The following is a 26747-nucleotide window of genomic DNA, read 5'->3' on the forward strand; positions in this document are numbered from 1 at the left end:
TCCAGGACTGCTGTGTTCGATGACGTGCACCAAGAGCTGGCCGCGGCAACCAAAATTTCGTTGTGACTGAAATTTATAACCATAACTTTAATTCAAAATTGAGCGATAAAAAAGGTAGGTCGTGGAGCAATAACCTTGTTTTTTACGATATCAATGACAATGCGCAGGAAACGCGAACGCGATAATAAAATACGGTAATATTTCTGTTCCAATTTTTTTTTCTTTTTCAATATAGAGGTGTTGCATGAACAAATAGCACGCGCCCATAGGCTGGAAACTTTTGTTGTTGGGGTATGCCGCCCGTAATCGTACAGTTTGAAGCTTTGAAAAATGAAGATCAAATTATCTCGAGTCGCTCAAATCTCAAAAGCTATACTGACTTAGATTGCTGAAGAATTTTCCCCAGACACGAGGCTGGTGAGGAAACGTTTACTTGAAGATTGAAAAAGAAATGGGTCTGATATTAAACTTCGCCATAACAAGCTCTTTCAAAACGGCGAGTGTTACATGTATAGGGTGTCACAAGAAAAAAAAAAACTCTACAGGGTTTGGTTGTCTTTTTTTACCACAAAAATAAACTAGGCATCGCCGAACGCCCATTCTGCGCCCAAAGGTTACGCTAGAGGTCACAACCAGATGCCAAAGTTCTTGCCCGATCCGATACTTTATTCAAGAGTTATAAGTGATTTTCTGAAATTTTCAAAAGAAATTGGAGCCCATTTTTGCTCTTTTTGGTTTTTGGTGCCATAGAGCCCCATGTATTCGAAAACTTCGTCGGCCGCCATTTTCCCATTGAAAATTTCAGAAAATGACATAACTTTTGAATAAGGAATTGGATCGGGTTGAAACTTTGGCATCAGGTTGTGACATATAGCGGTACCTTTGGCCGGAGAATGAGCGTTCGGCAATGCCTAATTTATTTTTGCGGTAAAAAAAAAAAAAACACACTATAATTTTTTTTTTTGTTGATGTGACACCCCGTATAATCTGGATACCAGCACTGTCTATCAGCTGCCGTCTGCGGCCGTACAGCGGAACCATGTCGGGGCACAGTCAGCGAAGGACCTAGTTGAGAGAGGGTGTGCTGCAGTGCGGGGCGATGAATGTGGCCATTTCAGTAGTAAATTTTCAGTAATTTTTCAGCGAAGCTGTTTATGGCTAGAATTCCGTAGATTTTTCATGTGCGTCAACAAAAACTCAGGTCCCGAATTTGATAAAAAAAATCGCTTCATTCTATACAAAAGCGTATACGTCGCATCAATTGGATATGCTTTTTCAGTAGATTAGCTATCAAGAGGAACCATTTTCAAGACTCTCAGGTAGAAAATAAAGGTTTATTAAAGTTTTGCCGTTGTGCGACCCGCATCGATCATGTCTACGCTCGCACCGTCCTCTCTTTGTCATCGTTCCAAGCGCTTACGTGCGTAGTTTGCATTTCTTTCACTCTCCCGATCAAGACAATAAATGTTTTCACACCTGTGTTCAAAATTCGGTGTCACGTCTGTTTGGTGTGCTAAAGAGCTTCGCTGGCCATTTTACTTCACAAAGTGGAATGGCACATGATATTTTTTTTCTAACATTAGACCTAAGATAAAAAAAAAATTTAATGATTTATGCTCCGTGAATAATTCTTGTGACGCGAACTTGATAGTAAAGAAACATGGATTCTAGCAAAATTATATAATAATGAGCTCTTTCATTTTCAGAAATGTAGCCATATTTATAGGATGGATAGAATTGACAAATAAGGTGATGGTGTTTTTTAACACTAGCCAGCACGTTTTTTGTTTTTTTTTTAAATTCTCGCATTCTAGAAATTATCGATTTTATCAACCAAATTTCTGTAGGGTTTTGGTTTTTTGCTTATCATTTTGATGGATTACCTTACTTATCAAAATATGAAGTGGTCAAAACCTTGTCTCTATTTTATTATCTTTAAAACCGAAGCAAACGAGTTTATGGCGTTATATTCGTGTTTTAACTTCCCTCTACTAGACATGTTTCCGACCAATGTTGCACCTTTTTGTCATCAGTGTTAGATGAAATTTACCATTAGTCTCTTTACTTTTATCTTAATAAGACGACATGTTTCATATTATCGACATTAAAATATATAATTGCTTACACTTAAGTGGGCATTATTCCAATGAACCAAGAGTTCTGCCAATTGCATGATGAATCTCTAGAATTATTTTTTAATCCTTCAAATGAAACAAACTGAAACATGTAAAACATATAATGTTTCTTCTTACACAAAATAAATTTATCCCATTTGAAAGAAATAATTACAATCAGGCAAAGGCTCCCTGGTACAACATCGTTCTTAAATACATATCGAACAAAAAAGGTGCTTCTGAGCAATAAAATCCAAGCCAACAATTGCCCACCCGCTGTGATGCTTATCAAGTTCTCGCTAAAGAATATAGAGAATAATTTAAGAATGCGAAGCATATATTTTTTTTCTAAATAACACATTTTTTCTATGCTCCTAAATAATCCTAAACAATTTTTAAACACTGTTAACAACAGTGATAATGAGAGTTTATCTCTACTTTCAGCCTGCGGGCAAACCATATATCTGTCATCGGGTGTGTATCGATATTGACTGATGTTTCTGTCAAATAATGTTCAGCTCATGCTAGCATATGTTCTCCCTCAATACTTTCAAGGGACATTTTAGCAATCAACTCTACTGCTGTTGATGTACGAAGTACTTTAAACATACTAGGGAGTTTTAAAATAGCCTACTTAAAAGCTTTGCGTGCGCAAAGAATAGCGTCGCCGCCACTGCGCATGCGTCGAACGCTAACTGCGGTTTGCACTTTCCATGCTTTATTTCACTGCACGCATCTTTTCCGCAAATTGGGTGCGTACGCAAAGCGTCTTTTCGGTCTTCGCGCTCCTCTAAGGAGAATTCGTGATGCGCGAGAAGTTGGTCGAAGCCGAGGCGAGCACGGTTTGAAAATGACGACACCCGGGACCGTGGCTATGGCCGCTTTGGCGGTCGTCATGAGCGGGACGTCGGCGTCATCCTCACGACTGCGATTTTCAATACAGGACGACATTATGCACTCCAACGGGAGGGGCCCGTAACAAACGGGTTTCGAAGACCAGCACATTAAGCAACAAAAACTAACACCTTTTTTTTTTTTACGTTTTTCACACGGCTTCATATGATCCTTGCGACGCCCGAACGTTTATTGGAGAAGGCAGCGAAAGTATACGGTGTGAAGAAGGTTAGAACATGAGGCTTCTCCAGCCGAGGCGACGCAAGCCGACAGAATCGATCGATCGCTCGCGACGCATTATTATATTTATGCAAAACTCAAATGATACTGAGTACCAAAAGAAAGGCTTTTCTTAAGTTAAAGCTTTTCGTCCGTGAAAAAAAAAAAAAAAAAAAAAAAAGGTTACTCTGAGTTGGTGGTGTTGCAAGCGCGAGATGTTTGGCTTTTAGCGTCGTGACGGAGCAACTCTATAGTAAAACTCTCTTGCCTGGCGCGCGCTAAGGCAAGCGCTAAACTTGGCACTGGCGTGCGCCCAGCGCGCGCTAAAATCGCGTACATTACTATAGAACTTTATTATATAGTGGCTCAATATTTCTATATCATCGGGTGTGACAGATAATAATTGTAAATTAAAAAAAAAAGAAACCAAAATGTATTGTTTTGTGGTCCTTTCATTCTGATTTTTCCAGTCACTTGAATCACAAAACTTTGCCCAATGATCGGAAGATTGTTAAAGTAGTTCCATTGCATAAATGAGAATAAATGTTTTACGCACTTAACTACCGTCCTATTTATCTAACTTGTGTCCTTCAGTCGTCCTTATTGTTTCCTCACTTGTGACTGTCAGACTGACTGTGGTTCATAGGTTTATTAAAGGGATTCTATGAGCATCACACACCCTATGAATCATATTAAAAAAATGACCCTCATATTGTTCAAGGACAGTATAGCTTTCAACCAACCGTTTACAGTTTCTCAATGTTATAAAGAAAATTCTCCTTCAGACTTCGTTGATTCCGCCATACCGCAGAGCTCGGTACTTCGCCCATTATTGTTTCTAATTCATGTTAACGATTTAGTAAATTACAGTTTATCCCCAGTGCGTGTGTTTGCCGAAGACTGCGTTTTTTACTGTAATATAACCGACCAATTTTATAATTTGTAACGTTAAAGGCACCTTAATTACGTGACCCATTGGTGTGATACTTGGTGATACAATTAATTTTTAATAAATTGAGCTAGGCGTCGATTAGAAGTTCTAACCCAACTAATTGACACCTTTTAATCGACTGATTATTCGATTAATCGGTCTTGTTAGTTTCCATTCAAAATAGATAAAAAAAGTCAAAATTATTATTCTTTACTCTTTTTTGCGTCTGATGAATATATGGTAGCCAGTGCAATATACAATTTTGATTATGAATCAACCTCGATATGATGTTAAGAACATATTGAAAGGCATTGACATTCAAGGTTTATTACCTCAGCTGCATGAGACACAGATGTTCGGTGATATTACACGGTATGAGCCGCGAGCTAACCCCTTTACTGTTTACAACAGACTGTGCTGCAATAAACGGACACTCGAACGGCGTTGAAGAGGCCAGGACACGTGCAACCATCTGCACTTGTCAGGAGTTACAAATGTAAGTTTACTTTAGACAAAATGTTGACCTAAAGTTTGCCCTACATACAGGTGTGCTCGTCCACGCCTGCGTGGTGAAAGCGTGTAATTTTTACTTTCGTTTGGTTTGTCTAACGTTTAGCGATTAATCGGTTGGTTAATCGATCGATTCCCCAGACCTACTAATAAATGTAAGGTAACTCAATAAGTGTGTCGTGCTCTCAAAGTGCATGCTCTACGTATCGCATTAACAAGAGATACCTGTAGTTTGTTCCCGCTTACAAGTACCTCAGCGTTTATATAACCTCTAATCTCTCCTGAAAGACACATGTGTATAAGTGTGCTACAGGCGATGCAAGCAGCATCGCCTGTAGCACACTTATACACACTTATACACTTATACACTTGGTTACATGAAACAAATTATATTTCTAGCTCCTTTCGCACTAAAACTATTTTTGTACAAATGCCTATAGTCCCCTCAATATTAGAATACCCGTCATCACTATGAGATCCCGGGCATCGAAATTTGATCCAAGCAGCTCGCTCCTATCCTGACCATTTTTCATCAATCCACAAGAGTAACGGACATGGCACAGCCTTAGCATCACTTCAGTTGTCTTCCCGCCGTAAATATGTTCGTCTTTGTTTATTCCACAAGCTTTATTATCATAACCCATTCCTCCGCCAGAAACTCAAGCCTTAAACATCTGATCACTCAGCACGTCTCGATCATATTAATAAGGATGACATACGAGGCACTAACGCTCACACATTTGAAATCTCATTTTTACATCAAACATCGCATGATTGGAACTACCTTCCCGCGTTCATTGCTGCAATTTGCAATTGTGTTCTTTTAAAAAAAAATTTCTTTAAAAAAAATATTTCTAACACCACCCTTAGTTGATTTAATTTGCATATTTTTTCGTGCGTTCACTCCTCTCTCTAATATACCTTGAGCGTAAATAAATATATAAATTTGCGGTGCTCTTATAATTGCTGAATATGGGAAACGTAACTGCGACATATCACGGATTATGTGAACACCTCCTAGGAAACATTGGGGTAATGCTGAGTGTTCTGCCTCATCTATACCGTATTCCAGCACGGGGCGCGAACTGCACACGAGTGCTTCGTCAGAGCTCAGGCGAAATTCGTGCCCTGATTGTTTGGCGTGTATCTCGAAACAACCCATTCTTATTTGAACCCTTCTCGTTTGAACCCATTCGCCAAACGCCCTTCTCGTTTTAACCTTTCGCGTTTCGACCCTTTCTTATTTATACCCTCTCATTTGAACCCATTCTCATTTGAACCCTTCTCGTCTGAACCCATTCGCAAAACGCCTTTCGCGTTTTAACCTTTCGCGTTTCGACCCTTTCTCATTTGAACCCGTTGTCATTTGAACACCGTAGTGAGGTATAGAAAGAAGGAAAAACAGTTAAGGATGAAGGTTGAAGATGAAGCGAAGCGGCACCATCTCTTGCATAGCACATGAAACAATTTTCCTTATGCCTGCGTGCCACCCCGAGTCTGTTGACGTAGCTACGTGGTCACATGGTGACGTGGTTTCAAAAGTGCTAGCGCAGATTCGGTACTTCATTTCTCTGCTGTCGCTGTACGTCGTTAAGATGTCGTCATGTGGAGCGGATGGATCATTGTGCTAGTCGTGTGTTATTGCTTGTAATGGCCGATTCGGGTGTTCATTTTCCCTGAAAAAAGTTTTCCCATATCTTCGGCAAGGGCGTTCGCGTGGTCAAAGGCTGGCGGGTGCAAGCTTTTCGGGTTGCGCTTCTCAGGCGTGTACCGGCAATTTACCAGCAGAAGTTTTCCCGAGCTCCAAGAGGTCGGGCAGCTTGTCTGCCAGACTGTATCCAGTATCGTCACATCCGAATCGGGATAGGGAACCAAACGAAACAATGCTCGCTGAGGCGGCAAATAGCGGATTCGAGTGGCAAACGAAGCCATCGAGACAGGCACCCTTTTGTGCTCTGAGACAAGATAGCAAAAAGAACGAAGAGAAATATTATTTTTGTTTCAAAGAAAGTCAACGTTTTTGGAAGAATTTGTCCAGCCTGAACAAGGTATGTTTGCTCTGAGACACGGGCTGCATCATACATCACTTTATTTTATAACTCTAATAAGAAGTTATTACACCGCTGAAAAAAAAGTATACATAGTGATGCAGTTTGAAACTTGAACACGCATTACAATTTCAAGGAGGGTGAATCCAATGAGAAGACTGAGGATTCCAAAAAAGGTACTAGAGAGTTTTAGTAGATCGTTCCGATAGCCCCGATAACGATACTATGCATGCGCAAGGGAGGCGGTGGCGGAGTATCGGGTATCGTCATTGGAGTCATGGGAACGATCTACTAAAACTCTCTACTAACAGTAAACAGAATATGGAAAGCGACGCTGGCAAGCCTCCGTGGCAACAGTTAATCGAAAATTCAAATGAAGTTTATTGAAATTTGACGCGCGTGCGGGCAGCACCACACTGATTTATACATCTGCCCTTTCATTGATTTTATATTTTAATATTATGTCAGCTGTACGGACTGTGGTAATGCCAATACTGTGAAAAGTTCTGTGAAGCCGCTTCTGTTTACTCACATCTCAAAGAGTCGTAATTTATGTTGTTGGCGTATGCAGCGTGCCCATGGTACCATAGAATGATCGAAGAAGTTAACAGAGCTCACTCGCAACCCGGTCAAATAAAAACGCCAGTTCATTGTGCTTTGCATTCGGGTGAAGAGAATCACGTGATGCGCCGCTGGCGCGTTTTTGGTCGCCGGTGCCACCGGCAAGGGCTCGAAGGCAATTAATTACCCGAATTCGACATAAATACCACAGAAAGATTGCGAGATCATGATGTTGGATTAATTTGGGTTCGAAATGAGAGAGGTTAAAATGAGAAAAGTCTTTCTGACAATGGTCAAAACCAGAAAGTATGTTTTGAGAAAATTTGAAATGAGAAAGGTTAAAATGAGAAAAGTCGTTTTGAGAAGGGTCAAAACCCGAAAGTTTGCGGAAAACAAACAGCGCAAAGACAAGGCCAGAGTAGAAGGCGGTAGACACACACAGCGCTGCCGCCTTCTACTCTGTCCTTGTCTTTGCGCTGTTTGTTTTCCGCTAATATGAATGCACAACTAGCCCAATCGCCAACATTACCGAAAGTTTGTTTTGAGAACGGTTTAAAATGAGAAAGGGAGAAACGCGAAAGTTGTTTTGCGCTGGGTTGAAATGAGAAGGTTAAAACGAAAAGGTAGAAATGCGAACGGGTTCAAATGAGAACCACCCGATTGTTTGAGAACGAGTCCCAGCCTAATGCTGATGCAGAAATCATGCCCGGCCTGTGACCCGCGCTGGCCGCCGTTAGATGACGTAAATATTCAAAGATTGCGGCCTTGTTGTACTGGAGGCGATGCGATGTAAGGCCCGGTGAAGAGGCTCCGCCTCCGATTTGACAGGGAGAAATGACATCACTACGCCACTCAGTCAGGATGAATAATATTTTTCTGGAGTCACAGAAGAAATTAGCACACATCAACGCACTTCCTTGAGGATTAGTGCACACGGACATTAATCTAATGCCGAAAACAACTTTGTCTTCTGAAAATTAAAAACAAATCAGTCTGGTAGTTGTGTTTTTTTTTTCGGAGGTTTTTATAGTAGTTAGAGTTTATAAACTTACCTAATGCTTGACGTTAATAAACATGAAGAATCCTATTTATTTTATTTTTTTTTTGCGAAGAACCGCACGTCTGTTCTTTTTTTTTTTTAAATACTTTCTCATTTTCTCACAGAATACTTTCTTCGATTAACCAGTGCTGTTCGCGTGCTCTTCTAGAATGAACACCATGCTTTCGCTTTTTATTATCCTTGCCTGTATTATTCCAACGTTCCGGTGTGAATAGTAGATGAATGATAACCTTCACTGCTAGTAAGATAGTCATAAATCACAAACTAATAGAAAGTTGGGCTAGTTGGTATCGCAGCATACTCTGAAAACTCCGCGAAAACAAAATGGACGAAGAACAGAAACTGACAGGACAAAAAACCTGGTCATATCAGTTCCTGGTCGTTGTCCATAGACTTCTCGAGCTGTTTTTACAATATCATAAACCATACCATCTTTCAGAAGGACTCAAGTTTATTCCAACTGAGTTAAGGTCATCTTCACCAATAAAATCAGATGTAGATGAACGCCTCCTAAAGTCGAGGCAAAATTCACATGAGGGCTTGTGCCAAGTGGGGTTCTCCAAGGTAGAAAAAGTAAACTGGAGATCTCAATAGATGTTAAAAAAATATACGATGGACACGATGTACAATAAAATTCCCTTAAAATCTGCCAGAAAAGCTTAAGTTTTTGAGAAATTACTATAGTGTTAAAATGATATTTTCTCATTGTAACTTAGGAGGAATTTTTGCATCGTTAAGGGCTTTCTAAGGGCCCATATCTTGTAGTCGAAATTTGACGAGCAGCGTTTGCGGAAATACAGACTAAACATTTTCAAGGACGTTTTCGATAAAAATTGAGCCTCACCAACTAGTGGCAAAAGATGATATCTCTCTACTAGCACTACTACTGAATGTTAGTAATCTGAGAAATGCTAGCAATCAGCTTTCATTGTTCGTTAGTATATTAAACGTAGACTCAACAGGCTAACAAAAGATATAGGCCTAATAGTCGCTAATGCACAATATTTTTAAACGACGATCTTGGCTGCCAACATTAGAACAAATATGCGTCGTGTATTCTGTTCTTCGTTGTCCATTAGTCTACACGCAGTACCGTCCGAACAAATTTAATATGTTAGCACGTACCTCGGGTTTGTCGCGAAGCTGTACTGGCGACTCGCGCGTGGTCCACCCAGGCAGCAATGGGAGACATGGCCCTGGCGAATGTGTCACGGTACGTGTCCGAATAGGAATTCCAAGTTTCGTGGCTTTACAGTTGTTGCCACCAGTGTTGTTGGCCTATGCCTGCAGGAACGTTGGTCTTTGAGGCCCCTTCAGCCTATAAGTGCAGATTCCAGGTCCCGAGGGTCCTGGGATATGGTAGAATCTTTGGACTGCGGCACCTGCAGAATAAAATGTAAATATTTCAGGGTTAGTTAACTAGTTTTTTTGGTTGTTGGAAACGAAATGTAAATCGCGGAAATAATACTTGTAATGACATAAAGCGTCTTTCGTCACAATTAAAAAAAAAAAGAAGAAAAACGTGGGTTCACTTTCCCGCACAAAACTTGGAGATCCAAACACCGCAACTTACAAAGGCAGCTCTGCGAATGACAATGCTGAAACATATGTTTAGACCGAAAAACGCTGTCTCAGTTGCGTCATTACGCAATGAAAAACGTCGCGTTTGCATGGCATAGTGCCACAATTCAGACTGCGTTATTTGGTCTAAACATATGTTTCGGCAATGTCATTCGCTGAGCTGCCTCCGTAAGTTGCGGTGATTGGCTCTCCGAGTGTTGTGCGTGAAAGCTGAGGCACGGGCTTTTTTTTAGAGTGCAGAGAAGGAACATCTTGAAACACGAATATTATTACCGCTTTTTGCTTGAACACTTTTTCATTTTTGAGTTGTTATAATGATCAAATAGCCGAGGGCAGGAAACTGTGTCGGTAACTTTACCCGTGCTTTGAAAGAAGTACTATTAAAGGATTATTGTTTCACCGGATTCGTGGATCTTTATAAATATAACATGCGAAATCGAATGTGAATTGCGATTTTAACATGCTAGTAACTGCTTTCCTCTTGTTATTTACTAAAATGAAGTCTTAGCGGCACTGATACGTATTATCGCGTTACATTAAATTTACAAATAAAATTAATTTTGAATTTAGGATGCTGAGGAACACGCATAAATTCAACCTATATAACGCATTTTCTTTATTCACAGATTTCTGTATATGTAAAAGTAGGATCATAAAAAACGAGTTTCCTTTTTCTGTAGTACAGTGAAATTCCCTTCCTAAATATTTTATATAACATAATAAATGTAGCTAGCGGCGACACATTTTGCAGTGTTCTAACGACGGAACTCATGATCCTTCGATCAGCGCAGTGGCTGTGATGAATCACTCATCGTTTCAGGAACGGTCAACAGCAGTTGTAGTCAATATTTTTTTTCACCGACGGATGTCGTTGCGGAGTATCCATACTCAATGACATGTCAGCGCTCTTCAGATCGTTAAGGCAATTTTATCCAGTCGGGCGAGAACCTAAACCTGCATTACTATCGATGTCCTCTCTTACTAAGATCGCAACGCGTATCCGAATGACTAATTTATGAAGCAATCGTTATTTGCGCGCCAGACTGCAAAAACAATCTCGCGTTGGTAACCCTTACCCTAGTAGAAGCGACAGCACCGAATGGCAGATCGACGAATTGCAATGAGGTTATAACTAGCCCTATATTCATGAATGCATTTGAAATGCACAGCATCTAGGGAAAAAAGAAGTTTGGGTTGCGAAATACGTTTTTGCGATTGGGAGGGGAGTCGTGAATAGGCCCGTCATTTCAAATCACCGTTTTTGTCTTTACGACGCAAAGTGGCCGGAAATTGTTGCTGCCAAGAAAGATGCATCAATATAGCAAGCTAGCCGAGCGACTATATTTAGTTTATACAGATTGATCTCGTCGACAAGATTACGTTGATCTGCGTTGTCAATCGATATTTGGGTTCCGAAATAGGTGTGCAATATTTCGTTTTCGCTAAGAAAATATACCGTTCGGTTAGCGAAGGCAAAATTGCGCAAAGGAATAGACATTCAACGAATATGAACCTCAAGTGGGTTCGAGAGACCGGGATTACGACAGGCATTCAGGAAAGGAACGTAAATCCCGAAGGCCTTCGAAGACAGGTGCCTCCGCAGCAAATTTGTTTTTCCGAGTATTATGTCGTTGTCGCTATGCATGAATGTAGTATTCTGCTCTGATTCCTGTACAATCTTTTTCGAAGACGTCGAACTGCAACAGCGCTGTCTGCAACTAAACATAACAATACGGTTGGGAACATGTTTTGCTTTTTAAGGGGCTTCTGCTACACAAGCGCTTGCGCTAAAGTCTAAATATCTAAAGCATAGTCAAATTCACTGGTGTTTTGCAAAACTGGCACATTAGGTTATTTCAGAATAGGCATCACCGAGGAGGTGCGCAAACCGTACACGATACATCGGCACTTTTTCTTACTACACCGAGGGTTATAAGTGCTTTGGATGCCTGTCCTGCTGTACAAGTATCCGTGAGTTTGGTCGATGTACAAGGGGCACATTGGTGCAGCGTGCTCTTGATATCATGGAGATATATTGCCGATATGTTGAATCTTTCACTCCTCGCAGAGAAACTTTAAAGTATTTGGAATAAAACCTGGTAGTTTATCTAGCTCTGCGCTCGACTGACCGTTTTGGCGAGACTAGGACGGCGCGTTACGTTTATAAACAATTGAAGCCCATGGACTAAATTTTTCGGCATCTTTTTCGCACATGTATTGTGCGAGGGAATTGAATTCTGATATCATGTTGCAGTGCTGCATTGCAATTCTAATAAAATGGTCTTGCTATGCCAACGCAGCAAACGTTGCACGATCGGATAGATCACATAATATTTTCTTCTATTTTGCTTTATTTTGAGTGTCGGCCATGGGAACCATCCACATGGCACAGCATTTCGCGGGCCACAGTCTATGTTTTTGTGGAGCCCGCACAATATTTAGATTTTGACATCTTACATTGAGATAAAGCACTTCGTCTTGCTCTTGGGTAAAATAGCAGCCGTCCAGGGAATGCCCAAATTGCTAGCCTACAGAGGATTCAGCAGATAGCATCATAAGGCATGCAGGCTACACCTCTGCTCACCCATAGGGCAGCGAGGGGTAGGGTACGAAATCGTGACTTTAAAATATGCTAATAGGGTACGAACGCTCGTACTATAAGAGGGAACGTCTCAAAGCAAACGGTACACTCTAAAAAAGTCTGTGCGTCTACTTTCACGCACAAGACTCGGAGAGCCAATCAGCGCAACTTACGGAGGCAGCTCAGCAAATGACGATGCCGAAACATATGTTTTGGGCAAAAAACGCAGTCTGAGTTGTGACATTAAGCAATGCAAAACGTCACGCTTGCATTGCTTAATGTCACAACTCAGACTGCGTTTTTTGGTCTAAGCAGATGTTTCGGCATCGTCATTCGCTGAGCTGCCTCCGTAAGTTGCGGTGATTGGCTCTCCAAGGTGTTGTGGGTGAAAGTAGAGGCACATACTTTTTATAGAGTGTACAGGCTAGCTTTGGCGTGTGAACTTCGAGGCCTTTTGAGATCAAGGCGAAAATGAAAGATGTTTACAAATATCTGTAATGCGAAATTAGAGCGCAGCTCTTGAGGTATTCTGACTTTGCGCTATACCATGCTAAACAGTTTGAGAAAGAAATATATATATATATATATCTACAAATATGTATCATTCTCCTTGTATACTGGTTCTGCACCATCCTCCTCTTCTGTGTCCTCTTCCTTCTACATATCCTCCCCTCCTCCTCCGTACTCTCTCCTCGCCTCCTCCATACCCTCTTCTCCTCCCACAGCTTCCCCGCTAAATTTAGTGGAAAATTGACGCCACGTGACGTCAACACCAATTCAATTTCCTCGTTGAATATAGCGGGGAAGATGACGTCACATGACTTCGTGTCACGTCACCTATGGAAAGATTAAGTTTCTCCTCTAGATTTAGCGGGAAGATTGGCATCACGTGAGCTCAACACCAATTCGATTCCCCGCTAAATTTAGCGGGGAAACTGAATTGGTGTGTAGGTCTGTGACGTACCATAATGCAACACTGTACATTCAGTTTTCCCCTCTAACTTTAGCAATAATACTGTCGTCACATGACCTCAACACCAATTCACTTTTCCCGCTAAATGTAGCAAGGAAACTGCGACGCCCCATAATGCAACGCGAGCGGTTACACCGAGCGCGACGCCGCTCAAAGCAGAAACGGGCGCCTAAGAGCTGCCCTCTAAAATATTCGGGTCTCGAGACAACCCCACACACAACCAGCCTCACCGAAGACAAAAATCATTGCATAATTTTGAACATCAACCCCTCAACTTCTTCTAGATGCTCGGCCTATCGTCAGCAATTTTCTTTCACCGGTGCAATGTTATTGCGTCATCATTAGACCCGGCGCCGCAGGCCTTCTTTGTACGGGCGACTTGCCTTTCTCCTGCGCCGCGGCTCTCGTGGGCTAAAATTAATCACTACCCCTGGTTGGCGGCGCTCTGCCCTTAATTTCGTGTAACGCTGTTAAACTTGTCGCCGAGTTCTCGAGGGACGACGAGTTATTAGAGCCACACCGCGGGCGATCATATTCACGCAAAAGACTTTTGATAGGCGCTAATTTGGGGAGGCAAAACGCTGACTTCGTCGCTGTACCGTCGCAACAATGGCGACGTCAGTATATGTTGCCTCATCGTTCCATCGTCAAGTTTTGCGGGATTCGTGGCAAAAACATGATCGGTTATTGAACATTTTGGAACAACCGCACTGCGGAACAGAGACACGAACGTCAAACTCTGCACACAATAAAAGAAGGCTGTGAGTTAACTTTACTGCGAGAAAACGGGGACTGTCGTTCACGCAGAACAATAGGCGTATCCCAGTACATGACTAAGCTGAGAATACGAATATGCCTGTAACATGCCATGTGCTACCAGCATTAATTCACTTCGTATTTCGGCTGGTCTCCAAACACTTTTCTTTCGTCGTTTAACATTTATACCATGTTTTGTGCCATGTTTTGTTTTGTACCAATAGGAAAACTGGCGCGCGTGGCCGTCGACACATGCTGCGTCTCCGCGAGGCGTCTGGAAACAAATAAAACTGCGTGATGGAGATTAGGGCGTGGCCAGTGTGTGCGTCTTACTCTGATGTGCTTGACCGTCGCCAAGTACAACCCAAGCTTCGACACTGCGCCGGTGGTGAGCTGGAAGTTCCGCCACTGTTCGCATTTCATTCGAAGCCGATAGTACGCAGAGTACGCAAGTGATGCCTCGTGCCCCTTCTCGTGCCCGCAAGTCGTATTACGTTTGGTCTACTCGTATATCAAAATTTGGCATTCGCTGGGAGCTGTTTACTGTTCAGAAGCATGAGTTGCTGTCCGTGTCCTACAGTAAAGTGAACTATATCACGGACGACATAAAAAAAACGCAAAGCGTGGCGGGCCCTGCGCAAGTTGATCATCGTTCCGCAGCCAATGTGAGTATACGGCGTAAGACGATAATAACCACAAAGAACCAATCCCGAAGCTACAAGCGTGAACTTGTAAAACCACGCCCTGCATTTTCTTAATCTGTCGACGACTATAACAGTTCTTTTGTAGAGCGCACTCATCATTGATTTCCTCTTTTTTTTTTTTCTCCCCGACCCCAACAATGGCACTTTGCGTAGCAACGAATTCCGCGGACTCAAATACCCGCCCCGAGATGTATGTCGCCACCCCACTAATTTAATTTCCAGGTCGGGTCCTTTGAGATGGATCCACCCCTCTAGCTGGAGGGCAAAGAATGCACACTGAAACTGGTAAACACACTGGGACGTATTTCTTTTAAGCGGGTTTGTTGGCCGGCCCGCTCCTTCCCCTCTTTCCAGGTCCCTTGTTGGGCGTGCTCGCGTGAGCCCAGGCGGCCTTTCAACTACGACAGACGAACTTCCTCGAGTCTCCTCTTTTGCGGCCTAATATGTTCTAGCCCGGGGCTGGAGACGTCAGCCAGCCCCACTCTTCTCTTCCCCCCACCTCCACCCCCCCCCCCCCCCCCCCCTCACCCGTACTCGTTTTGGGCCCGGCAAATCCCTCGGGATGTAGATGAGCCTGCCAGAAGCAGCGCGTTTCGCATTTGCATGCGAGCACGACGAACGGAGAGGAACTGTGCTCGCGCGTTCACCGCAGCTCTCGTCGTCCCTAACAAGGCAACCGCGAAATGACGGTCCAGCACAGCGGAGCAAGAGTATCAACGATCGCTAGCATCCCCCGAGGTTTGTGCTTCGCCAAAAGGCGTCTTCGAAGCGATGCGTCTTTGATGCGACCTCCCGGAGGTGAACTTCACTTCAACCAGGACTTGTCACACACGAGATTGATCCGTCTTGCGAGTTCGTGTTCTGAACAAGCGGCGGTGTGGTCGTTCTCGCACCCCAGCTTGACCAAAGCATAATAGGCTTTTATATGCGTCCGTGGCTCCCAAACCCTGGCCGGGGGGGGGGGGGGGGGGGGTATCCGGTATTTGTTAGCCGCGGTTGCTGTTCGCGAGTACGTGATATAGGCTCTGATTTTGCTTCCGAGATTATGGTGCTATTTTTAGAGGACGATCTAAAAGGGATAAACGATCACCGTTCTTTTTTATTTTTTTCTCCCGTCTTCTTGAACAATTGGAATGCTGGGATGTAAATCAACATTTCAACAGCAGTGCGTTTGGGCGAAATATGGAGAGCAGAAGTCGTGTTTGCAACGACTGTGTCGCCCAGTGCACTTATTCGATACAATGGTTAACGTGATGTGGTCGTTACAGAATTATGTAAGTTCATCGTGAAATACGTTGCAGTTGAGCAGTCAGATAATAACGGCAATGAAACTGTAAAAAAAAAAAGAGAAATGTGTTAAAACTTGTTACACAAACATATTTAAATCAACAGGCAGCCAACTATCTTCGCAATGTGGAAGCTGATTTCTAGCGCGGAATCAGCACCTACAAACTCCGCTTTGTACACGTGTATCTAACACCTAATGAAAAGGTTTGGTCAAGAACAGACGGGGCCTAGTTTTGCACAATATTTTTTTTACGTTTTTTTTTTTCGCTCAGAGTATTTTTATAGAACGATGTATTTGATTATTTTGTTATAGTCACACAGACACCATCGGTGCAGACCTGTATTCATGGCAACCGCAGTATAAACTTCAAGAAGAGTGGGATAAAAGAAATTGGAGATCACCAACTAACAAAATATCGCGATTCCTTTGACTGATACTTTACATACTACTGCTACTTCGTGTGAAGAGTAAAAAAAAATTAATATGTAATATTCCTATATCTTATTATCATTATTAATGTATCTAAATATAATGAAATCAACTTTCAGCTGAACTAAATGTTCATACAATCATATTTGGATGAATTTGACAAGATATAATCCTCGTGTTACGATTTCTTACCCGTATTTTTTTCTAAATTATTATAAGACATCACAGAATTCGGTTAGACCGGAGTTTACCATCCAAAGAATATTAATAAATGCATGTTAGTGAAGGCAAGTGTATCATGGGTTGTAATTCGAAGCGCAAATAAATTATTTCTTAGAACGCTCGAGGTTAACTAAGACGTGGCTCCATAACGCGGCCGAGAATCAAAATTAGAATACACATGGGATGTAGGACACCAACAGAGACTGGACTGAGTTAGTGATTCGGCAGCTGATCAGTGCGCTTTCATTTACCTAATGGCAAGCGCAAAAGCTAAAAAACAGAACGGTGTGCCGCATCGCTTTCATTATATAAAGGCGGGGATATCGAAGGCACTTTGTACCGCGCGTCGCTGCAAATTGGTGAAAATATATTTACGTGTTCCCGTACGCAAATATAGTCTAAAACAGATATATATATATATATATATATATATATATATATATGTATACAGGGTGTCACAAAAAAATACAGGTTTTTTTGTTTTTTTTTTTACGGCAAAACGTAGACTAGGCATCGCCGAATGCTAATTCTCGGCCCAAAGGTAGGGCTAGAGGTCACAATCAGATGCCAAAGTTTCAGCCCGATCCGATACCTCATTCAAAAGTTATAAGTGATTTTCCGAAATGTTCAATGGGAAAATAGAGACCAACGGAGTTTTCGAATACAAGGGGCTCCATGGCGCCAGAAACCGAAAATGGGCAAAAATGAACTCCATTTTTTTCACTGAACGTTTCAGAAAATCACTTATATCTTTTCAATAAGCTATCAGTTCGGGCTGAAACTTTGGCATCTGGTTGTGACCTCTAGCGCTAGGTTTGGCCGGAGAATGAGCGTTCGGCGATGTCTAGTCTATTTTTGCGGTGAAAAAAACCCTGCAAAGTTTTTTTATTCTGACACCATGTATACATATGCATACCATACCGGGCGTGGGTTAATTTAATTACGCTTCCTGCTGCGTAACTTATTCTTCGACATTCTTATCAGTTAATGCCGGAGTTCGCTTTACTCTAGAGCGATAATTATGAAGATACCCGAAACCCACCGCGCTTTCCGTTTCCTACGCTGTCATTAAATATAAATGTGACGGGTTGAACCTATGCTTGCATGCAACATAAGTACTTTTTCTGATGAAACAGGCATTTCAAATTTGTATAGGATAGTTAAAACAAAAACAAGTGGTGCAAAAAAGAATAAAATAAACGACAAACGGATATGTTATTGCTTTCATAACGGGGACTATATCGCATGAATATGGACATTAAGAATGCGCACGTACAGAATTAACCAACACCCTTAACAAAAATGTTTTCTAGTTTATTTTTTTTTTTCAGAACACGCAGACAGTCAGCCACGGTGCACAGTAAGAAGATCACAGTGAATTATGCAGCACGGATACCACGATTAGACCTGGAAAATGCCGTGTATACGCTGAGCCAATCAGCAAGTGGAATATCCTGCGCGTTCTCTCGTAGTGCATCGATTTTTTTCTGTAGATCTAATCATATGGCTCATCGTATTGCTAACCTATTGCTGGATCTCATCGCTGTGCTAACAACAAAAGGAACAGGGGCACAGAGACTCAGTCAAGTCACAACACGCACGAAGAATGTGCCTAGATTCTGCGCTTTTTCCTCTTCGTGAACGGTTGAACCGGTAAATCTACAAGCAGAAACAAGCGCCGTAAATATGCTCTTTCGACCCTGCTTGATTCGGTCCATCGGGCCGATGTTGCGTCGACTGTGTCCGGATCTAATGCGAAAAGAAGTATGGATGCATTCACCCATAGTTTGTCATTCCGACGAATCGCGGCGGTTTTTACGGTACTAAGATAAGACACTTTAGGCGTGCCAACAACAACGCAGGGAACGCGCACGGACTCGTATAAGTCATTGCCTATATGAAATGGATGCAGGATGACTTAATATGCTTTTCGTGTTCTCTCGTAAGCTGACGCTATCCGAGGAGACGTCTGCTCGAAGCCACCATTACCAGATTACGTCTTTGCTGTCTTCCCGGAAACGTGCTGTACGCGCGCGCCTTTCAGAACTGTGGACACTCAGAATTGCTAATAGGGTGTCTTCGGTTGAAGCTATGTACGTGAGACTCCGTGGAGTATCTTCGTTTCAAGATTTGCATAAAGCTTTCTTTATAAGCTTGTTCCCCCTGAGAGCGCTTTGATTGCCTGAAAAATGGAAAGGCACTATGCTGCGGGCGAAACAAGAAAAAAATCTTTGTTGTTTTCACACTATATTTTTTGTTCACGTAAAATTAGCATGAGGAATAATAATACGCCTCGATTCTGCGACGGCCGTTGCCTGTGTCGCTTCGCTTCCTGGTTTCTTCTGCCTGCTGAATTCTGCTGGCTTTATAGTCGGTGACGGGCGTAAGGAACACCGGGCGTGTCGAGTCCGAAGATCTGATTACCGCTGTCGGATTCCAACGGGAATCCGACATAAGCGGATAAGAACGACGATGAGCCAATCACGAAGCAGGAAGCCGCAATAACGTACCAGGCCACACCCCGCGTGTATTCATCGGTCGGTGTCTATAACCTGCGAGCGTTATGGACGTCACGCCGTGATAAATGTATGTAATCGCAACTGAAAAATAACTAGGGTTGGGCGTCGATTAAGAAATTTAACCCTATTAATCGCCACCCTTTAATTTATTAATTAATCGATTAATCGGTTGCGTTGATTTTAATAAATAATAGATTAAAAAGAGTGGCAACAACTCGTCTTGCCTTTGAAGACTTATTTTACTCTCTGTAACACGGCGCAAAGGATATTTAGAATTGAGGATACAGATACAGTAGTTCAACGATTCAAAGACGCACATATTTTTGCTCCAGCTCCGAACACAAAGAAGTTTGTCCACATTCTCCGACAGGAAGAAAAGAAGTCAGGGTTTGAACGATGCTTTCTTCTTTTTTCAGAGAAATGGGCCTCGATAAGAAGGCGTTGATTGTTGTCTGCGTTTTGGCGGATGGTCCTTGCTGCAGCGGCGTACATGGGTGCTTCGCTCGTAGGTGATACTGAAGCGAACTTACGCTTCCACTGTGCGAAAACAGCTTTTTGCAGATAATGCAGTGGACTTCCTTTGAGTTAAAAACTTCACCGCTGGAGTTTACTTTAAACCCAAACTTTCCAGCGAGATTGCCTTTCATACTCGTGAACTCGTCCATTTTTAAGGGCCGGATAATGGAACAAGTAACCATGGCGTTGTTAGATTCCCAGCTGGCTTTTCTGCTTCGTTGTCTTGCCTGGGCAGAATGTGTAATAGATCCTCAACACGTGAAGTTTCGCGGTCACGCGGAGATGGATCAATTCGGGGCCCGGCTTGTTTGTCTGGCCTCGGCAGAACTGTAATGTACATCCTCGAACACGTGACGCTTCGCGAGCGCGACAATTGAACCTTGCTGGGAACGGAAGACCGCTCGGGGCAGAACGACCGGATACACGCACGCCACACCGCGTTTTCCTTAGAGGGGGGGGGGGGGGGGGGGGGGGGGGGGGGCATGAGTCACCCTTAGTTCGGGCAGGTCGTCCAGGATAGAGCCATGCATGCGCACAGTTGACTTCTTTGTGAGTACCGATTAAAAAACCGATTAACCGGCTAAAAAATTTGGTCGCGATTAAAGCCCTGATCGATTAATCGGAAGGTTAATCGATCAATTGCACAGCCCTAGTTCAATGACTATTGAAAACGCTTCATACGATTTGACGGGCATGGTTATATTGCCTGGCGTGTTTGTGTGGCGTGCACTCATGTATTCGCAGCGGCTTGAAGCACGTTGTAGGCCCCAGGTTAGCTGTGACTTTCAAGACTAATTAAGTTTCACCTCCATAGTAAAATAAAAAAATAAGAAAAGAAACGTTGTCGAACGTAAAAAAAGAGATATGTATATATATATATATATATATATATATATATATAAACGCATATGTGCAGATGAATGAACCGTACTTAATCCAATGAATTAAAGAATCCAAGTTTTCAGGAACCCGCCGAAAGCCAAAAATTGGCGGAGCCAGGATTTGAACTCTGGGCCTCCCAATGTCCGGTCGGGTGTGCTAACCACTACACCACTCCACCTTAGCTTTCTGGCGTTTCCTACCTGTCTTATTAATGCACAAGAAACGAAATGTGTCCAATCGGAGGTGTTCTGGAAACACACGCCGCCGCGTGGAACGCGGTACGACGCTTAGTGTCACGTGGTACGTGCTCGTTTGTGCTCCAGAAATCCTCCCACTGTTTGTCTCGCCCCGTGTACATGTAGTATTCTTTGTTTATGAGCTTTTTTAGAGACACGGTATCATCATCATCTGCGAGAATCAAGAGCCACGTTATTGAATATACAACACGGGCACTTCACGTCATCGTACGTGGTCTCCGAGGGGGATATAAACGCATATGTGCAGATGAATGAACCGTACTTAATCCAATGAATTAAAGAATCCAAGTTTTCAGGAACCCGCCGAAAGCCAAAAATTGGCGGAGCCAGGATTTGAACTCTGGGCCTCCCAATGTCCGGTCGGGTGTGCTAACCACTACACCACTCCACCTTAGCTTTCTGGCGTTTCCTACCTCTCTTATTAATGCACAAGAAACGAAATGTGTCCAATCGGAGGTGTTCTGGAAACACACGCCGCCGCGTGGAACGCGGTACGACGCTTAGTGTCACGTGGTACGTGCTCGTTTGTGCTCCAGAAATCCTCCCACTGTTTGTCTCGCCCCGTGTACATGTAGTATTCTTTGTTTATGAGCTTTTTTAGAGACACGGTATCATCATCATCTGCGAGAATCAAGAGCCACGTTATTGAATATACAACACGGGCACTTCACGTCATCGTACGTGGTCTCCGAGGGGGATATAAACGCATATGTGCAGATGAATGAACCGTACTTAATCCAATGAATTAAAGAATCCAAGTTTTCAGGAACCCGCCGAAAGCCAAAAATTGGCGGAGCCAGGATTTGAACTCTGGGCCTCCCAATGTCCGGTCGGGTGACATTGGGAGGCCCAGAGTTCAAATCCTGGCTCCGCCAATTTTTGGCTTTCGGCGGGTTCCTGAAAACTTGGATTCTTTAATTCATTGGATTAAGTACGGTTCATTCATCTGCACATATGCGTTTATATCCCCCTCGGAGACCACGTACGATGACGTGAAGTGCCCGTGTTGTATATTCAATAACGTGGCTCTTGATTCTCGCAGATGATGATGATACCGTGTCTCTAAAAAAGCTCATAAACAAAGAATACTACATGTACACGGGGCGAGACAAACAGTGGGAGGATTTCTGGAGCACAAACGAGCACGTACCACGTGACACTAAGCGTCGTACCGCGTTCCACGCGGCGGCGTGTGTTTCCAGAACACCTCCGATTGGACACATTTCGTTTCTTGTGCATTAATAAGACAGGTAGGAAACGCCAGAAAGCTAAGGTGGAGTGGTGTAGTGGTTAGCACACCCGACCGGACATTGGGAGGCCCAGAGTTCAAATCCTGGCTCCGCCAATTTTTGGCTTTCGGCGGGTTCCTGAAAACTTGGATTCTTTAATTCATTGGATTAAGTACGGTTCATTCATCTGCACATATGCGTTTATATCCCCCTCGGAGACCACGTACGATGACGTGAAGTGCCCGTGTTGTATATATATATATATATATATATTTATATATATATATATATATATATATATATATATATATATATATATATATATATATATATATGTATATATATATATTATATATATATATATATGTTGACCTCTTGGTGTGTAAATGTTTACAGGAAAAGAAAAAAAAAACAAGCCTTCTTAAAAATTATTTTGCAAAATATTGACGTAATAGACCACATCAACAAAAAAAAAGCAGCAGGTTACAAACAGGTTGTGTGTTCAATGAAATTGCGTCCTGGCACTGATGAAAAAAAGCTCGTGAAACGGAGACAGGGCTTTCCGTAACAACAATCGCCACCACCCTGCGCCAGGACGCAAGCCCGGCCACATAAGGCTAGGACGGGTGTTGGGAAGTTTCTCTCTCCATTATTAAACAAAGACGAAGCCTTTCTCAAACCCAGGATTATAGATGCCCCTCGATAACGGCCCAGCTTGAAGGACAGTTGTGCGCGAGCGCGATTTTTCAAGATGTTTACATAGACGAGTGAAAGTGTGTCCCTGTCATTCGCCGAAATACCGTAAGGTTACAGGAGCGCATTTGTTCTCGAGAAGGACATTACCACGTAAAAAGTTGTCTTTATATCGAACTGTTTTAATTTTTTTTTTCGGTATAATTTTCCTAGGAGATCGAAGTTTGTCCTCTTAGCGGGAAGATTTTACATGAAGGGATGTAAAGTGTGTTTGACTGAGAGAACGCTCAATAGCGACCTACTGACTACCCTGCTTTCCGAATTCGGGACCACGTGATTGCAGCACATGCAGTGACGCGGCAAAGTGCGCGTGGTTGCTGGTTGGTTTTATACTGGGTGGAGACTCACGATCAAGGTGGATTAAATCGTGATTTAAATAATTATTTACGTCTCGTTTTAAATCAAACCGGTTTTACTTCGATGATTTAAACAAATCTTTCCCGCTAAAATAATCCCAGAATATTTTTTTTTAATTTCCTGTTTGTGTATAAGGTCTATCAGGTTGAACAGAAATACTTTTCTGAGCAAATTATAACGTTGAGCGCTTTTCTAACTTCCGCTTCGTTATTCAGTTCCGTGATGTTTTACTGAAAGTAAGTCAAAACGCGAAGGTAAAAACTCAGATGCAGGTTCTTTACTAAATAAAAAAAAAAAAGAAAAAAGAGAGAGGTGCTTTTGTTCTTGTATGTCGAGTTGCCATAAATTAAAATGGCAAATTAACTGTAAGATACAGTGAATTAAATAAAATACATTAATTTTAATCACATGAAACTGTTTAAATAAATAAATCTTTATTTAAACGATTTAAGAAAAAAACATCTAGATTTTTTCACGCACATGATATATATCAGATTGGATGGCTGCGCCATCTTCTACTTCTGTCGAGTTGCGCTACACTGCGGTGCAGCAGGCAATGGATCTCCCCTATGCTGTCCGACGCATGGGCGCAGGGGGTGCGCATGCGCAGTTTTAGCCATATCGGCAGAGCACCGCAACCATAGTGGGTTGCGGAGAGCGTGGTAGGACGGTAAAGACGTTACGCTAAAAGTTCCTGACGTTGCATCTATGAGTACTGCTGATGCCGTTTTTGCGGCCTTTGCTACCGCTTTTAGAAGAGGGGAAGTTATGATTGAGCTCGAGTTGGCACGGTCGAAAACTGCCAGAAGTGAGTTTCTATGGGATTAGAGAGGATTAGATTATTTGTTCTCCTCCCGTCACGTTCATGTTCTACTGAAAATTTGCGTGCTCTTTTTCTCTTGCTTCCTTTGCAATCTGCGTGTCGGGTTCCTTTTTTTCTTCTTTTCTGATAGCCCTTCAGCGATCGAATTACTTAGCAATTGCAAATGCCAATCGACCCGTTCGTTGATAACCATGGCTTCATTCCTAAGAGAGAGCCCTATCTTGCTCGCTATATGGCACGAATCTGTGACCTTTACCAAGTATAATGCAAGTAAATTCTGTGAACTAGTATATTCTAGGTATAGACCAACACGCGGCTCTGACGTCACGCCTCTGCGGTGGCGCTGCCGTCGGCACAGCGCATGCGCAGTTGCTTCGCCTCACGCGAATCTGGTTTCTGCGCACGCGCATTGCCCACAGCTGGTGTGGGCAAACGCGGGCTTGTTTGTAAACAGCGTGTCGGTCTATACTTTACAAATGATACGCTCAAAGTTTATGCATAATATTTGTTTATATCTTCACCGAAAATCTATCACCAGCGCAACGCAAATCCAAGCGCTGTAAACAAACAGAAAAACAGAACATGAGAACGGGAAGTGTGCTCCGCGGCGTGGACGACGGAATCCCCAACAAAGAAGCCTAACCAAATATTCAACGGCGACTGCAAATCCGAGCGCTATAAAGCTTTCGAGTGCCTCGAAACGCAGGGCAGGAGTGGCACGCGGGAAAAAGTTTACGGGTCTTAATTGTGCCTGCCTTGCGCACGTTTGCTCGACAACCGACACGGTTTCATCCGGCGTTCTCGAGCGAGCGAGCGTGCGCGTGAACGAGCTCGAGGGTTGGCCTTAATTAATATGCGGGATAAATTCCTCGCCCATCCAAATTTTAGAACCTCGGAAGGGTAAAACACGGCGCGGGGTTTAAGTTTTGTTTTGTTTTGTTTTGTTGCCGATTTGCTTTGGGCACTCGCGGGTCGTGCAATTTGCCCGATATTGAGGCAAGTTTTCGAGTTTTAGATGAAGCAGGGCGGTACATATGTCGATCAATTTTTACGGCGACGTTGACGCCAGATTGCATCCAGGACAGGACATGCCTCGGAATATGTATGAACAGACCATTTTGAAATTGATGCGAGAACGCTGACGGAATTGCCACTGACTGGGTATACGTGTCTGCGATGGACGCGAAATGTTCCCGTAGTTTAGTATGTTAATGTATATCGCGCGCACTTTAGCCCACAGTCATGTCTCGTTAATATGGACCCCTTTAATATGAATACTCCCACTATATGGACGCCATTTTCGGGGACAAGCTGGAGAAATACATGCATTTTTGTCTCGTAACTATGGACAGCTCACATTATGAACGATTTTTTTTTTACGGGAACGGTGGTGTTCGCATTAACGAGACATCACAGTATAATCAATTCATATTAAAGTTGGCTTGGCTCTCGTTTATATGCCTAAAGAGAACGACATTTTTTCCTGCTCTTCAGAAACCCTAAATATAGCCTTGGGGCTGGTTTGACTGGTCTTCAACATTCTTAATTCCAGCGAAGCCGGTTAGGGGTTGAATTTCAAGTTAATTATTTTTCATGAAGTGTTTGATTTCAGGCTGTTTCTTAAACGCGAGATGTTTGGACATAACGATTTTTATTAAAATAATTCTTTATAAAATTATTTGTGTTGTTATTATACATAGCAGGTATTTGGACGTGCTGGTAAAGCTTCATTCCTCAGGGAACTGTGCAAAATAGGGCGATGAACTTCGAGCAGTGCTCACAGGCATGTTGCGTGCAACTTCTCAAACGGGTGTTATTGAGCTCGTGCCTCATTAACAGTTCATAACAAATCATATCTCCTGACAAGCTAGGTGGTATTATTTCATTACATTTTTTTTTACTATTTGCAATACAGGAGAGAAAAAAAGGTGGCCCCTTATTGTGAATGCATATTGAAAAGTGCATTGTGCATATCACATTGCAAACAACATCCGGAACTACAAAGAAAATTTGTGTTCATAACGCATATTTTGTTCCGTTCTTTGATGTAACCCCGAGATATGTAAATTGAATAAAGTTATTCCATAACTACAATTTTCATATCTTCAGTGGCTTCTGGTATATTTTATAGTTTTATAATATTGTGACGCACGAAGACCATGCATGTGAACTCCACTTATTTTTTTTTTTTGGGGGGGGGGGGGGGATCGTTCACTGCCAAAAATACAATCGACACTTTGAAAACAAAATTACTTGAAGTTAATAGTACGGCGGTTTGTCCAAACCTCGTCGTGATTGTCATCTGTTACTGTTCCACGCCCTTTCACGATTAAACCGCAGCATCCACCAAAACCGAACAAGCTACAAAATATATATCCTTGCGAGTTGGTAAATTGTTACTATTAAATATTGAATATTCGCAGCTCCTTCTGTTTACGTTAATATTTCTATCTTCACTTCTGGCGTAGATATGTAATGCGCAGTTGCAATGAACGTCTAGAATCATATATAAATATGAAACAGAGCAAGTCAACCTGACC

The sequence above is a fragment of the Ixodes scapularis genome, unplaced genomic scaffold (genome assembly GCF_016920785.2).
Source record: "Ixodes scapularis isolate PalLabHiFi unplaced genomic scaffold, ASM1692078v2 PGA_scaffold5__190_contigs__length_132052651, whole genome shotgun sequence".
Taxonomy (NCBI): Eukaryota; Metazoa; Arthropoda; class Arachnida; order Ixodida; family Ixodidae; genus Ixodes; species Ixodes scapularis.